The 17,310-nt window shown below is 38.7% G+C and overlaps 1 long non-coding RNA gene across 8 annotated transcripts in view; it reads left to right on the plus strand.

Moving 5' to 3' along the window:
- LOC125332860 overlaps positions 1-17,310 on the plus strand; it is an 81,534-nt gene that overhangs the window by 19,440 nt on the left and 44,784 nt on the right. The gene's annotated exons all lie outside the window — the stretch shown is intronic.

Below are 17,310 nucleotides of genomic sequence, written 5' to 3' on the forward strand. Positions count from 1 at the left end.
CACACCAGAGGAGCTTGGAGTCACGGGCTCCTACAAGACCATCTTTTGACCTTAAAGTGAGGGACTTGCAGACAGATGCAGATTGCCTCCGAAACAGCATTTTATAGCATAGCTTCCCCTCTAGCTTAACATTTTGTAGCTCCTGCTTCCCATTCCTACATAATGAAACATTTCAGGGATTACCCACTACATAGCTGGTGTGCTTCATCGGTTTTAAGACAAGGACACTTCTTCGGCTGTGTTTTGCCCTCACAGTTCTGGGAACTTTAAGAAACAGAATGAAGAGTATGCCCCTCCTCAGAGAGCTGTGCCGGTTAAACAAAGAGAAACCCCAAAGTATTTATCTTATTCCTCCCTCTTTCACAAAAAACTTGACATGGATATCTTCATTCAAATTACTTATGGTGAGTTAGTCATAGGAGAGTTTGGGTTGGCGGGGACATTCATAGATCTAGTCCAACACCCCCCAAGCAAGCTAAGTCATCTACCAGATCAGGTTGCTCAGAGCCCCACCCAACTTGACCTTGAATGTTTCCAGGGATGGGGCATCTACCACCTCTCTGGTGAATGTGTTCTGGTTTTTCACCACCCTCATCATAAAGAATTTCTTTCATAAATCGAGTCTGAATTTACCCTCTTTTATTTTAAAACCATTACCCTTAGTAAACTTTAAATTGAGAAAAAATTAATTTCCGCTACAAAAATAATTCCTAACTTCAATCTAAAACTGCTAGTTTGTTCATCAGTGTCATTAATATATCTGTCAATAGCTAAGAAAATACTGTCCTAATAAAATAGCAGGCTGCAATCAGCTATTAATATAATTCAGTAACTTGGCAAAAGCCATGAAAGTTGCTCATTAACTCACATATTTTTACAAGTTACAGACCCAGGGCAGCAATCTCACAACAAGGATATTAACTGGAATAAAGTTATAAAACATTTTATGGAAGCAGAAAGTACACACAATTATGTTTTATTAACGAACTCTTAACCTTAGAAATTTCAGTGTCCATATTCGAAATAGTACTGTTGAGCTAACCCCAGAGCTGGCCTTGTTCCTTCTCTAAGTCCAGTGGACTTGTGCCAGTAATGGTTAAAGCAGAAGGATACTCAAAACAATTGAAAATTTGGAATGTGAAGTAGGTCTATTACCAATTGCCTCTGTTGGTTGCGGGGGGGGGGGGGGGGTGGGGAAGAGAAGAAATGTTGTCATAGTCTTCAAAGTTTCTTAAAAACAGGGCTGTGAGTTCTCAGTTCTTTGCAGAGCTTCTGCAAAAGCATCCGGTTTGGGGTTTTTTTAAAGCCTTTAAAGAATTAAAAGCCAAGTATTGGTGTCATATGTCAATTCCGTACTGGCTAAACATAAATTCATTATACATGTTACAGGGGTACCAGAATTTCTGTCAGTTTTTAGGATATTGTATGTGTGTGTAAATATATATACACTATACATATATATATATACATACTATATATAGACATGTACACACACACACAAATACAGAGATGATCAGTATCAGTATGTTGTCCCATGTAAGCACCTGGCAATAGTGCCTGACTGGAAAAACTACCATTTCCAAAAGAAACCAATACTGAGTAATGGAACACAAAGGGAACAGCTCACTACAACTGCACAACTTATCTGGTTTTTTGGGTTTTCTCCTTTTGGGAAAGCTACTATGGAGCATTCATGGGTTTCTGACACATCAGCCTCTATCTTGAACTTTCTTACACTCTATTTCATCCTGGTGATTTTATTTCAAGAAATCTTGTTGATCATAGAATCACAGAATGTTTAAATGTTGGAAGGGACCACACTGGGTCATCTGGTGCAACCTCCCTGTTCAAGCTGGGTCATCCCACAGCACATGGCATAGGATTGTGTCCAGATGGTTCTGGAATAGCTCCCATGAGAGAGACTCCACTCCCTCTCTGGGCAGCCTGTTTCAGTGCTCAGTCACCTGCACAGTAAAGAAATTCTTCCTCATGCTCAGGTAGAAGTTCTTGTACATCAGTCCCTTCATCACCTTCATAGCCTCCACCAGGCCTGCTCCAGGTGCTCCATTGTCTCTCTGTCCTGAGGAGCCCAGAACTGGACACAGCACTCTAGAGGGACCTCACCGGGTCTGAGGAGAGGGGCAGGATCACCTCCCTGACCTGCTGGCACTGCTCTTCCTGATGCACCCCAGGATCCCATTGGCCTCCTTGGCCCCCAGGGCACTGTTGACTCAGGGACAGCTCATTGTCCACCAGGACCCCCAGGTCCTTCTCCACAGAGCTGCCTCCCCTCAGGTCAACCGCAGCCTGTGCTGGTGCTGGGGTTATTCCTCCCCAGGTGCAGGACTCTGTGCTTGCCTTTGTTGAACCTCAGCCAGTTCTTCCCTGTCCATCTCTCCAGCCTGCCCAGGTCCTTCCCAAGGCTGCACAGATTTCTGAGGGATCGGCTGCTCCTCCCAGCGTTGTGTCATCAGCAGACTCCTGGAAGCATTCAGAGAGATTATATTACATTAGAAAAATGTATTCCTCTAGTACGTTGACCACTTTAAATTTGGTGATATGATAGTTTTCAAGTATCTTTATTTATTACAGATATGAACCACAACTTTAACTTTTTTCTTTTGTTTTTTTTAACATAAAGTTTAAAAACTATTTAGCGATAAATTTATTGATACATCTTTAGACAGTTTCTCTTTTCTGACTGAGTTTGGGTTTTGAAAAGTTTTTCTTTTCTGACTTCTTTAGGTTTTGACACCAGATAAAAAGTTGTAAAGGCAGGGAAAAAAAAGTACATTAAATACTTTTTTAATTTCCTCTGCCCAGAGGTTCTTTGCCAGGGAAGATGCTCTAATTCTCGCCTATCTCAAAATTACCAGTGCATCCTGCAAAATCTCTACATGTAAAGAAAACTGTTAACCCAGGAGGCATAAATCAGATTTACTGCAAGAAAGGAGAAACCCTATTTCTTCATCAAATTTCATTTTTCTCTAACAGTCTCTCAGCTGTCAGTTTGATAATGGCTGCTTGATTCTGCAGACACTTCACTGGGGAAGGTGCTATTCCAAGCCACATTATGTTCATCTGTTCATCTGATGATAGAATTTGTCTCCTTAGGCAACAAATTTGGGGACCAGAATTTATCCACCAAGAGATTTCATTCCACTGAAGGGTAAATTAAGGTGGATTTGTAATGTCTTTGTTTATCCTAAAAAATTAAATATATTGAAAGAAGTTGAAAGCAGTTTAATTTAAAAGAAAAGTAAGGCCATTATGTAAACAGCAGCAGATCTCATCCAGAATATGTCACATAAATATCATACTATCAAACAAGAAATGTAAATTATCATACATACTCTATAATTGAAAAGTGTATTATACATTAGTGAAGTCACCCATTTATCTAATCATAATCAGTTCCAATAAAATCTCATTTAGGAAAGTTGAATGTAGTTCAGGGTAGATGGTTATGAGGATATCAGTCATGTGAGTATGCACCGAAACAGTTTTGAAAGATAGTTCGTATACACAGAAATCCAATTATTGCCTACCTCATCTGGAAGGAACTTTCTCTGACATGGGCTAAAACTGTGGCATCCAGAGCTACTATAAAAGTAAAGCAAGTATACTGAGTAATGGCTTTAAATAATGTTTTAAGAAAATTTTTACTCCAACAAGACATTTACAAGAAGTCATTACAACAATGACATGGTGTTTTAATGTAAGAGATGGTTTAAAAGGAGAGGAAAAACCCTGATACATCATTTGAAAGCTCTGATGATGTACAACAGCTTGGATCCAAACCTCGCGTGACTGGTTATAAATCCAGCCTTTCAGTAGGAGAAGTTCTAATTTACCAAACATATACAAGTCTGTTAAAAAGGTAAAGTGCAACTATTTTCTATCACTGCTGCTCTTCTGCTGTAGCATTTTAGACAAAAAGGTCTCAAGACAGGAGAAATAAGTGATTTTGTTGAGCTTGTTGACATAAAACCCCACAAAACAGACTGATTTTGCTATTCATAAATTCCAAATTAATTATGGGAACATTGGCTATCCTGATTTCAGTAAAAAAGCTGGTGACTTAATCCAACAGTAAGGTAATCTGAATAAAATGTATATCATGACTGCAGCAAAAGAAGCAGGTCATGATGAATATGTGATTTGGTATCATGAGCCTCTTCTGAAGTTATCATTAATAATTTTTCTTCTGTTTCTCCATTTGTTGTGCAAAGCTACTCATCTAATCACTTGCATAAATTTATCTTAACCTATGGATTATTTATTATGCACCTATCACTCTTCCAACATTGGTACCTCAACTATACTGATTTTATCTTTTCTACGTGCTCCAAGATTCAGACTTTCTAAAGAGCTGGTATTCACTCCATGGTGAATACTCACGTATGTACACATGGATGGAAATATTTACGTGTGGATATATTCAAACCATTTTTGATTGGGTCAACAGCATAGAGAGTTACAACCCAAATGTCTATCTGGTCTTTGTTAAAATGGATTATAAGAAGATAGAAAACTTGAGAAAAAGAATATCCATATATCCTCTTGAATTTTTTTGGTACTTACTATGCTCCAGGTATCAGTATCCACCAATATTCATCAAATATTGCCATTCCACCATATTTCTTATATTGTGATTTGTTTGTTTCTTCACAAAATCCAGTGGATTCTGAACAAAGGGGCTTCTTCAGAAACCCATGGGGGAGAAAAAAAGCTGTTTTAACTATCCTGTTTTTGCAGCCATAGCTAGCCCTGATTTGCTGTGCTTTGCCTGGCTAGATGTGCAACCATACATACATGCAATTTATCCAGTTTTAATAATTTAGAACAGACAAGGGCACTTGGAACATAACCATGATGATCCGCAGGAGCGATCAGGATACCTTATTCCCATTTTTATGTTCTGTTGCAATATTTAAAAGTAGGAGAGAGCTAATTTACAAGCTTATAGGCTGTTTTTATAAGAAAATTACCAAGGAGTTTTCAACCACATGTAGATGGAAACCAGACTGAACATTATACTTGCAAACATTTCGTGTTTAAATTGACTCTTGACTAGTTGTAGGCCATCTCCCCACCTCACTGGAACTCTTCAATTAGATGAGATGTAGACAGCTCCAAAGCTCCATCTGCAGCTCTGTAAGAAGCCACTGTGGTACCACTCATTTCCATTTCTAAGCAGTCTTGTCTGCAACTCAATCGATCTGATCCAAGTTATCTGCTGTGCTCACTCTCCAGCCTTGAGAACATCTACACTGTGTGACACTGCTGGGAGATGCCTTTTGCAGTCCCTCTGTGGTCAACCCCAAGTAAAGCTGAGAAACACTGTGTGTCTTTGTATATCTCACTTCAGAGATACATCATCCACTTCTCTCCCTACAATCTTGCTGTTTCCTTCTCAGACTGTGGGAACACAGACCACGGGTGGAGGAAGGACATGCTCAGCATTTATAAACACTGCTTACAAACCCTCTGAATTCACAAGAGCCCCAGGCTGAGCATACGGAACTGCTGGAGTGAGCCCAGGGAACAAAGGTGCTCTCAAATGACACATACACCTGGGAAGATGAGTCTTCCTCAGCCCCACTGCATTGAAACATTTCAACCACAATCACATAATTCCAATCACCAAACACAGTACAAAAGGAAGATCTAGCTGATCTCTACAGAAGAAGATACATTACTGTTCCAGAAAGGCCAAATAGCACAAAGAACTAGATGGGTCCAGGACAGGAATTTAAAGAGAAGGTCAAATACTGCAAGCACAAAGGCTTTTACTGCTGAAGAACTATGTCTAGAGAGATTCAAGATGTGACAAGGTGCAGGAGGAATGCTACACCCAATATTCTGTACCTAGAATTTAATTCCATTCTCTGACTGTCCCAGCCAGTTTTAGAGATCAGCTTCACCTCAGCCTGTAAAAAATAGTGTTATTAATATACAGGTATGAGGACCACCTCTTGTAACAATATTTTTAAAATCCACTGTTTTAATATTTTGGTATTGATCCTGGAAGATTCAGCTTGACAAAAGGTATGAAAGACTTCACTTAAAAATGTGTGGATTTTGTTCACTTTGAGAACTCTAACACCCTCACACTCCCTTAGAGAACATTTTTTTGCAGTCCCAACAGAATGTGTGAACTTTAAAGTGTTTCATTTAAGAAAAATAAATCTACAGTAGAAAAGAATTCTGTAAAGTTATGCAGCAAGCTAAAACCTGCTTATTCTTCTCCTTCCCAGTTCATGCCATCTGGCTTAAACCAGCAGTGAACTATTTTGAAATATGCTGGGCTTTAGCCAGCAGTTTAAATGAATATATGTGATTTAGTTCATATTTTCAGGCCTCTTTATTAAATACCTCCCAGTTCCATCTTGCCTAATATTTGATCCCGCGAGTTTAATGACCATTCCTTCATTAAACATTACAAGCTTTTTAAGACCTTGACAGTGCTGCATTTCATCCAATAACCTAGTGCTGCTACAAAGTCAACATTGTGTGCCAAGTTAATCCCTCGTGTCCACTAATTATGTCCAGTGCTGCAGCTTCTTGGGTGAGCCCGAATCAGTGGGGAAGTGCAGGATTTCCAGGCCAATGGATTTGGCACTCCAGCTATATCTCATGTCTTGACACTAGATGTCAGCGAAGGGTAATTGTTGTCTCAATTTAGAGGCCAGCCTAGGTAGCTGCTAGCAACCTCTGTTAATGTTTTATAGCAAAGGTGAAGTATAGCTTAATACAAGCATCTGACATATATTACAATAAAAAAGGATATAGTTGTCTAGTGTTTTTAAAGTCAGTCATAAAAGATGAATAATGATGCAGTTTAAAGCTAAAAGACAGCTGCCAAGCTGAATGGCCATGATGGATGTCTAAACACCCAGTGTGGAGAAAACCTGTTCCCTAGAGACCACCATCCAAAAAATTAATTACTACGATTCAGCATCTTTAAATGTGCCACTTAATATACTGCCACCATAATTAAATTTCCAGCCCTGTGACCTTGAGACCATTTCCTGAGATAATAAATGAGATCAAGGTTTAATCGATGCAGATGCAAGTAGAAACTGTCCGAGGAAGCACAAAACCATCACAACATAGTCAAGGTCAGGAAAGAAAAACCAAGTGAAGCTGCGAATCAACACTAATTGCTTTCTTATGATAAAAGATGTTTATTTTAATTTGCTTTATTTGCAAACAGGCTCATTGTGTACTCTCTGACAGCAGCTTTTAAACTCTAGCCACAGATGAAGTCAGTAGAGGGCATATTTGTCTCCTTGTAGATAAGCACTTTTTGTAGCAAGTGAAGCCGTACTTGGTTGCACACTGAGATCTGATAATCAAGCTCATCACACATCAAACAATACAGTGACAAGAAACAACTGACTACCTCAGGTACACTCCTTCCTCTCTGGTGCAAGAAACCAAACAAAAAGGAAGAGACTTTGGGTAGTGATATGGAGATGTGAGGGCTATTTTATGTCCTTTTGAAGTCTGAGTGACACAAAGGGTATGGTCTGACTTCTACTGTTGGACTTCACTAAAATGCAAAATCTAATGCCATATATACATATACACCGTGTCTGATAAATACAGAAATATCTGTGTATATGTATAAAACCACCAGAAATATACAACACCACCTAGTAGAGGACCTATTATTTTGACAGAGGTAAATATTACTGGGGCTGTTATCCACTTAATGAGTTGAAGTGAAAGTCTCTGCAGCTGAGTCAAGTCTCCTTAATTGCATACTGTTAGAGAAATTAGAACCAGCTGATGATGGGTGGACCTACACTAAAAAAAATTCTAACTTTTTGAGACAGCCTTGTGTAGGCTTCCTTTCATTCCAACAAGCCTAGAGTGGAAAAAAAAGTTCATGTACTGACACCTAAACCCTCAGAACTTAAAAAAGCATAGAAGCCATCAGTAAGAAGACAGAGAGGAGACTGTGAAACAATGTAGACATTACATCTTTAAATAATAGTACTTAGACATATTGTTTTGTAAAATAGGTATTAAACAACAATATCAATCTTGTCAACATTAAATAGATTCAATTATGACCACTGTAAATTCCAAGGTGAAACTGTATCTGATTTAATAGAAATAACCTCTATAAATACCTCAAGCAAATCAGGGGGCCTGGTGTGATATACAGAACCCCAGTAGCGGCAGGGAGCTCTGAAATCACTCTATACCAGTAAGACCAATGTACAAAAATTTGTACCAAAATCTGAAGAGGACAAAACAGAACAGTCCAAAAACCATCAGGGATTAGGGAGTTCCAGTTCCAGAGGAGCTCCACAGACATGGGGACAGGGGAAATAGCAGGCTGTTGCAATGCAACACTGACTTCACAGAACTTTCCAGGGATAACTCATCAGGCCCTGAGCACAGGAGTCACAGGACTGAGCCATGCACACATCCAACTGTTGTGGGACTCCTGTGAGTGTGGCTGTGCAAGTGGAGATCCTGAAGATGCACTGAGGATGACTAAGACGATTATTTTCTGCTCAAAACGTACCAACTACCCCTGAGAAAGGGAAAGTATTGGTAAAACAGCTGTCATGTCTGCAAAATGATGCAACTAAACAACCTTGAGGACTCAATCCAGCCATAGCTCTAAAAGATAAGTAGTAGTAGCCTAGAAAAACAAACAAATCAACCAAACCAACCAAACTCCCAAGGTATTACTGTCTCAGAACAAACTATTCTGGGGAATGGAGATAAACAGTAGAGTTTGACTTGACTTAGGCTAAGACAATACTATACTGAAAAATAAGTCCAACATTTGTTGAAACTTGTACTTGTTTCATCTTCAGTTGAATGCTGTTAAATTTGGATTCAAAATATCTACTGAAGTTAACACTTTTAAAATTTCCATGGACTTTTGTCTACGTTCCTGTGTTGATAGGTCAAGTGGGAAATTCCCTCTGCCTGACTTGAAACTTCCTCCTGTCATTCTGTATGTACCGGTAAGACCTTTAGAAAATGAAAGTAAGGGGAAACAAAGTCTTTACTCTTATCTGACAGGCTGGTGCTGTAAATAATGCACTGTTCTAACATCATTCCCAGGAAGTCTCATTGCATGACAAATGCCACAGTCTGCCAACACTGGCAGTTCCCATCTTTTCTTATTGAAAGATCTATTTAGATGCATCAAGACAACCTGAAGGCTGCTTCTGATAAAAACAATGGGGAGTTTTAAAGGAGAACAGGCAACATTTCAATTACAAATTTCTATTTTATTTTTAGCCTAATTTGGTCTCTTTGTGATAAACAAGATGTTTTACATATGCCTAGTAGTAATAATTGATAGTTCATGCTTCTGTGTGTTATACTTGTTAAAATATTTGCATTTAAAAGCAAAGTTGGACTTGTAGCTCTAGGCTATGTATGTGTCTTTCCTAAGGAGTCTCAACTAGAAGAAACATTCTGAATTATAATTGTCTTCCAAATCTCAAATTAAGAGAGACAGAACATTGTTAACCCTTCACTTAGATCACTTATCTATGTGAAAACAAAGTGTGATTTAGGAAAATTTTGTAGAGACCTAGTAGATATTCTGGAATCACTTGACTCTCCCTATATTCAATCACAAAGATTAGACAGATGAGTACAGATTACTTATGCTGTCAAGGGTTGGAAGATCAGGCCTCAGGTAATTACAGCATTAGAACATACGTACTTTATGAGGAGATCAATTTTCCAGTTAAAAGCTTTTTGCCTGATTCAGAGAAGCAAATTACTTGAAACTTTGCAGAAAGTAGTAATAGATTATGAAAGAAGAGATCCTGTGTTCAAAACAGCTGCTGAACTACTCACACAAGCTTTTATTACCTTCAGAAAGCTGTGTTGTATAGAATACTTCCTGTGTTGGTCTTGCATCATATGCCCTACAGAAAAATGAAATACTGATATGCAAATCCAGTGTCTTTCACCGAGGAATCTGTAAGAAAGAATATAAAGTTTGATGGCCAAGATTTCAAAAGTGACTTGTTGCTTTGGGATGAGCATGGGCAAACATTAAGAGTACTCCTCAAGAGGCCGAGGAGACAGAAACAACTGTCTCTGCTCCTCCTTCTCCTCGCGGGGGGCACTTCTCACACTCTTCTCCCCTGCTCCAGCACGGGGCCCCTCCCCTAGGACAGAGTCCACCACAAACTTCTCAAACATGAGTCCAATCCCAAGGCTGCAGTTCTTCACATCCTGCTCCAGTGTGGGTCCCCACAGGGTCCCAAGTTCTGCCACCAAACCTGCTCCAGTGTGGGCTCCTCTCTCCGTAGGCCCTGACTTCCCATGGGGTCATGGCCTCCTTCAGGCATCCTCCTGCTCTGACATGGTCTACCTCCATGGGCTTCCATTGGCTGCAGGAAAATCTCTGGTGGCTGGAGCACCTCCTCCCTCTTCTTCTCCACTGAAGAGAGTGTCAGCAGAGTTTCTCTCAAATATTCTTACTCCTCTCCCCAGCTGCAATGGCTGTTCTCACTTCTGGAACAAATACTATCCCATCCACTGTTGATGATGGGCTCAGCCCTGGCCAGCAGCGGATCCATCCTGCAGCTGGCTGGCATTGGCTCTATCAGCCACGGGGGAAGCTTCTGGCAGCTTCTGACAGAAGCCACTCCTGGAGCCTCCCTCTATCAAAGCCTTGCCACACAAACCAAAATCATTGCTAAACCTGACTGAACTCTGCAGCTGCAGTAGAGCTGTCCCTCCCTATTTCCTCCCACACTTGTGCATTCTTTCAACAGATTTTGTACCAAATCACACCTATTTTAGTATTTCCTGATTATTTGCTCTTGCTCAATAAAAAATCATCTAGAAAAAAATATTAAAATTTGTCTAGAAAAAGAAATAGGAATGAAGTAACAGCTTGACAGTGGCAAGTTGTCAAGTCCTTACTTCTGTAGCCACAGAAAATTGTATTTTGTAAGATCATTTTGAGGTATACCAGGAAAAAAGTAGAGTAGATTAAATTGTTTACAATGTTATTCTTCGGTCAAGCAAAAGCATACCAGTGTATATATATTAGGTACTATATCCAGCTGAGGGACTTGCCCACAGCATCCCAATGAAAAAATGAAGTTTTAATTAGCTTTGAAATACTTAACTGTCCTTGACAAATATGGGCACCAACATGTTTTGCTGGAATAAGAGACTTTTTATTAATAGATTCCTGTTCCACGTTCTCCACTGAAGATGAGAGAACTAAGTGCTTACAGTAAAACAGTAGGGAGGCTTATTAAATCAATACACATCTGTTAGATAATGGGCTCTGAGTCAAGAATGTTATTCTGAAAACCTCTCAGCAAAATGTTGCTTGTTTGGCACTGTTCTCTTGCAGCTATTCCCTCGTTGAAGGATCCCCTCCAGAGCTGACCATCTATTTTGTAATGTTCAGTTCCTAACAAGCGTGTCCAAACATCTCTGCCAAATGGAAAGGATTCTCCAAAAATCTCAGACAATATTCTCAATTATGCCAGCAAGTGACAGCAAGAGGCTGTGAAGTTTAAATCTCTTCATCCCACAACAGAAGGTTAAGACCTTAAGAACACTAAGTAAGCTAATGGGAGCCAAAAAATCCCCTCTACCAAATGCAATATACTGGGAACAATTTGTAATTACATCTTGAAATACAACAAAATTAGACACAGATATATATCAACACACAAATATAAAATTTATTAATATTAATGTATTAAATATATATTATATGACACATGTTCCTCAATTAAAAATACTTGATTTGCGTACCTGCTGGGACATGCGGCCCTTCATGTGTACAATCAGCATCTCTCAGCTCAATCAGCAGACATTGTGTTCTTAAGCATTCCACCTTTCTCTTCTAAAGCCTCTCTAAAAAAGTCACTTCCCAGGCTGTGTGTACACTCTCATCTTTTGTCTGTCTTGCTTATTTATACTACAAACTGTGTGAGGCAAAAATTGCCCCTTGCAGTACCTATGAACTGCTCAGCAATTTCATTCAGAGTCCCTGAGCACTATTGTAGTAAATCTGAGTAAGATAATATTTAGCCAGTTAGAGATGGATAAACATTTTATCTTTATCATCCTAAAATAAACACATCTCGATTCTTAGCTGGTGTGTCTATATTGTTTCAGAATAGAATGGTAAAGAAACTTAAAAATTAACATATATTTAATATATGTAATTGCAATGAATAGGAGCCTGTGCAAATGCCAAAGCAAGATGCTCTGAAAAAATGGTAGGGAATACAGAGACCAGCTTATACTTGTGACACTTTGCTCACCCATGTTATCTCCATTATAAGCATACATTTGGCTGCTTTTGTTATATTTGAATTCGTGTTTTACAGTGTGCAAATGTTTCTTCCATAGTAGGAAAGCATACCTGAAAAATGTACGTGTAAGGCTGTCATTCTACTGACTCACCATGTTAATTCCTCATACAGGGGTTTCAATGATAGCATTGAGCATGGGCAGAAAAAAATAAGGGAGGGCTGATATTTGCACACTAAACAGTGTGAATCATAACATGATATCAATATTAATCTATCCCTTATAAAATCTTAAGGCCTTTTCATTTAATGAATAAGATGCTGCACAACAATAATCTGTACTTTTTCAAATTAGCCACAAACCATCTGGTTTCTCTCCAATTACTTCTTTTTTTTTTTTTTTTATATCTCTAAATGTTACTGACCTAAAAAAGATTTCATCAAAGGCTGTAGGAATCCTAACCCCTCTAGCAACTATTAAATTGGTCCACTCTGTGTCCTCTGCTGACAAATCATTATACTCCAGAGCCTTACAATCCATGGTAGTATCTCAATTAGGGATAAAGATGGAACAACAGTGTTCCAAATTCTTCCATCCATCTAAATTTATTCTTGAATAAAACAAAAAAATCAATATACAGTGATCCCTAGTTGGTCATTGCTAAGTTCACCCATAACAAAATACGGTTTCTGCAGTAAACAAATCAAGTGGTTTCAAATCAACAGTTTAAAGTTATGTAAAGTGTCCTGCCTAAGTTTAATGACATTGGAAACAGCATAGTCTTCCTTTTTCTTTTGTTTTCTTCTATTTTGCATTATACAAAAGTGTAGCTTTTAATTTTATTTTTTTAACTTAATTTTTATTTTACTTTGGAGTTTACCTTGGCCAGTACTATGCTTAATGAGTGAGGTCTGGCTCACAGAGGTAACACATTCTGAAATTCAGGGTATCCAGAAAACAATAGTGAAATGACTGAAAAATACATCTGCTGAGTTTTATTGATTTCTTCATTTTCATTAACCAACCATCCTAGTATAGAGACAAGAGTCCATCTTAGCCCTTCCATCTCCAATGCTAAAGCTATTCACAAACATGTCATAAGGACCACAAAATTTATTACCTTTGGGACTGAAACACCAATATCATGTACCAACTGTTCAAGAGATTTCAAGTAAATTTGGAAGTGAAATGAGATTTTTTTTGTCTTTTAATAGGCAAATACGCATGTGGCTGAGCCATGCTGTCTAATGCTGAACAAGAATGACCAAACAATTGTAACTATTCTACTTTTGGTGGATCTTTTAAATTCTAAATTTCAGTGTGCTGCAAGTAGGCTCTTGCATCAGCAGAAGCTATTGTGGAGGAATGGAGCATTGTTTGTGCCAATTCTGTAACTTCAATTTCCTGATTTTAGAAATACAGTCTATCAGAGGCAGCAACCACTAAATGGCTGCAATTACATAATCCTCAATTAAGAAAATAAGCAAGCCCATTTCTTCTCAGAACAGCACTTGAGTTGACTCTGTAACTAAAAGAAAGAGAGGCAAAAAAAGGCACAATTGCAGCAGGAGCTGTTCCATCTGAGCAGGGAGCCTCTGTGGAGGTATACTGAGCACTTCCAACCTACTACAGGTTTTCTGGTGTGTGGTGTCACTGGTACAATAGCACTCTTTTACCTTGTGGAATAATTTAGAGGATATTAAATACAGCTGTGTTTCACTACTGAATCATTTGGCATCTGCTGGAACAGTCAGGAAAATATCTGGCAATCTTTTTGCACTCCTTTTTATTAGAGCATGTGAACTTAGACTACAAGAAATTCTCCTTTAGGTGACAAACATTCTAATTTATCTCTGTATTTGGGATACTGTGAGCCAACCAGTGGAAAGCTACTTGCAATGACAGCTTTTCCACATTGCTTTGGCATCATCATCCCCCACTTGACTAGACTAAAACAATCATGATTTTAAAACAAAGTCACTCTCTGGATGGGTTCCATAGGCAAATAGATCTCATAACTCCCTGGGTACTTTGAACTTGTTGAGATGCTCAATATATTTACCAGATTTAGAGTCTGTTTTAGTGAATCTTGAGAGAATGCTGAAGACACCTTAAAGATTTTATGGCTTCCTGAACTCAGATGCTTATAATAAAGTCTGTAATTCACCTATTGCTCCTTATCTTACAGATACCTCAATGAAAATGAGTTAAGTTAAATTTGTAACAGTCAATAGTCTGTCATCCCATAGTGGGAATTTCTTGCTTATGTTTTACCAGTATCTTCAATTTGGTAAATTTTTTGTTTCAAAGAACTTAGCAGATCCCATGCACACACTAACTTCAGTAGCAGACCAAGTGCTGATCTGATTACTAGCTAATCTGATCTAACTACTGACAAGCTGTCAATCTAGGAAGGTTACGTAACTGTAGGTTTAGTTTTTTCCACTGGCTCTATCCTTTTGAAATACAAGAGATTGACAGAAAACATTCTCTTTAGGTCAGATTCCAATATCGGAGGCAGCTAGCTGCCCATATCCCCCATCCAGTGGGCATTTCATGCCATGATTACTTTTATACACCACACGTAGCCCATTCTGTTAGCTTGGCACACCTAAAAGGGGACCACTAAAATTACACGCCATGGTGGGCAAAGAAGGAAAATATGTAGCTTCAGAAAAGGAGTACTCTAGTTGCTGGACAAAATTTAATTAATTCATTGGTGTCAGCAGAGTTTCTCTCAAATATTCTTACTCCTCTCCCCAGCTGCAATGGCTGTTGTGCAGGTTTTCCCCTGCTTCTGGAACAAATAATAGCCCATCCACGTTGATGATGGGCTCAGCCCTGGCCAGCAGCGGATCCATCCTGCAGCTGGCTGGCATTGCCTCTATCAGCCACAGGGAAAGCTGTTTCTAAGTACAAGCCAGATAGACACATTAATGCCGACAGTTCGTCCAGGTGGGGACCATGAGCTTTAATGGGTTACCTGCAGCTTTACAATTACCTTAAGATGTGGTTGTTGTCTGTTGCTATGTTGTCACTTGTTCACTTAAAAGAAAAACTGTAGTTTTAATACTAGAATTTTTATTCTGAATAAGCTTTTTTCAGTCAGTGCAGTGTCCTATGTATTGGTGGGTCAAAATTCATAACAAATTTTAAGTTATCTTCCTAGTAGATATGTACAGTGAAATGCTACATTGTATTCCAGTGCTGTGTAACAGGGAGTCTTACAAGACAGCAATTCTTTGGATAAGTGTTTTTTTGTTTCTAAGATCATTAAGCTGTTTTTGCCCCTCTGCAGTTCAGAACTAATTCTTCTAATAGTAACAGCACATTTTGCTATCAGTATGGGAGCAGTGAATATTTACACTGTGGGTGTGAAGTATTGTAAACAGATCTCTGGCATAACTCTCACCAAATTCAAAGGCCTTTGAAGCAGCCCTGATTCTGACTACCAAAATCCTTCTGAATTACATCACTGTCTGTAAGGGAACAGCGTGATACCTACTGTGAAATGAATATTCCTACTATATCAATCTTTCTTAAATTTAGTATTTTATTATGACCCATGACTTAATTCACCTTTTGTACTGCTCTGTTTGATTATAATTTTATGTATTAATCATGTTAATCCAATAGATTCTGACTTAATCAAATGCAAGTCAATTGCTTTGTCAAATTATATTTTTAATGAAAGACATTTTTTAAGGTTGAATACCAATTAGGGATGTGTTTAGAGAAGTGTGGACAGCTTTAGACCATGGGAACATTTGACTCTCCCCTGAGAAGGCAATTTTCATGTCCCCTTCCAGGTCAAGTGGTTTGAAGAACACTTCTGAACAGACACCGAACTAACAGCAAGCGGTTATGCCTATGCACCCACCTGAAAAAATACCTGCATGCCTGCATGCTATCTGATCCCAATAATGGATTAGGCTGGTCAGACTTTGAAGAAGAGGTCATGATTTGCCACATGAGAATTAAAATTAAGAAGAAGACCGCAATCTATAGCTCTAACTTGGGGAGGTTTGCTTGCTTCTGATACACTAACTTGCCTAACAAGTGTATGTAATGGCACCAGTCCAACACACAGGATACTAAATGGCACCATGAAGTCACACAATGTACTTACCTTGGCACGAGAAGGTCATCCTTAATTTTTGGAGACATTTGTAAAGCTGCCTTGGGTACCTGTGCTTGTATCTCTTCAGAAAGAGTGTGAAAGTGCAGAGAACTGAGCAACTTAGGGATAAAATATCCTGACTTCATTGAGGGCACAGTATTCAGCTCCTAGTCTTGTTTTCATTTAGTGATCCATTACAAATTTTCTTCTAAATCTGACCAGTTTTCATCCTTTTTTTTCACACTTTTTTTTGTTGGTTTCATTTTCTAGGTGAGGCACTTGATAAACTTCACTAGAGTTTGAATTAAACCACAGCCAGTATCAAACCTCTTAGGCTTCAAAACAGTAACATGAGTGATTGCAGGAGGTTGGCAGGAAGGAAGGACCAGCTTCTCACTTATTCTTCTCTACTCTGTATCTCATTTTTCCTTCTTACTGCGATGTGTCAAATTGATCCTTTGTCCCATCTTAAAATATTCTGGTTTTCAATGCAAACGTTTGATACAGCACGCAGTTCTTCTGTTGTCGAAATGGAGGATGTCACTTAACTAAGCTCATTCAACACAGTGAGCTTTTAAATGGCATTTTGTAGGTCCTAAGGAGTTTTCTTTCTAGGATGAAATTTAAATATTTTGGCTTCAATATTTATGTTACGCAGCTGACCAGAAGGGAGCCTTATTGCAGAGTGGGCCTGCTTATGTCCCTCTGATTATATACAGAGGACTTGGAAGGCAACAGCTTTCCAAAGTTTGAATTTGCATAGCAAAACAAACATTAGGAATGTAGAAGACTTGGTCTAATATTGAGGATACTGAGTGACATAAAATACAAAATACATTTAGTCTGTGGATACACTGCAAACACAAAGAGGAATATTTCAAGGAAACTAACCTATATCCCTTAAATTT

This window comes from Corvus hawaiiensis, chromosome 13, assembly GCF_020740725.1.
Source record: "Corvus hawaiiensis isolate bCorHaw1 chromosome 13, bCorHaw1.pri.cur, whole genome shotgun sequence".
Lineage (NCBI taxonomy): Eukaryota > Metazoa > Chordata > Aves > Passeriformes > Corvidae > Corvus > Corvus hawaiiensis.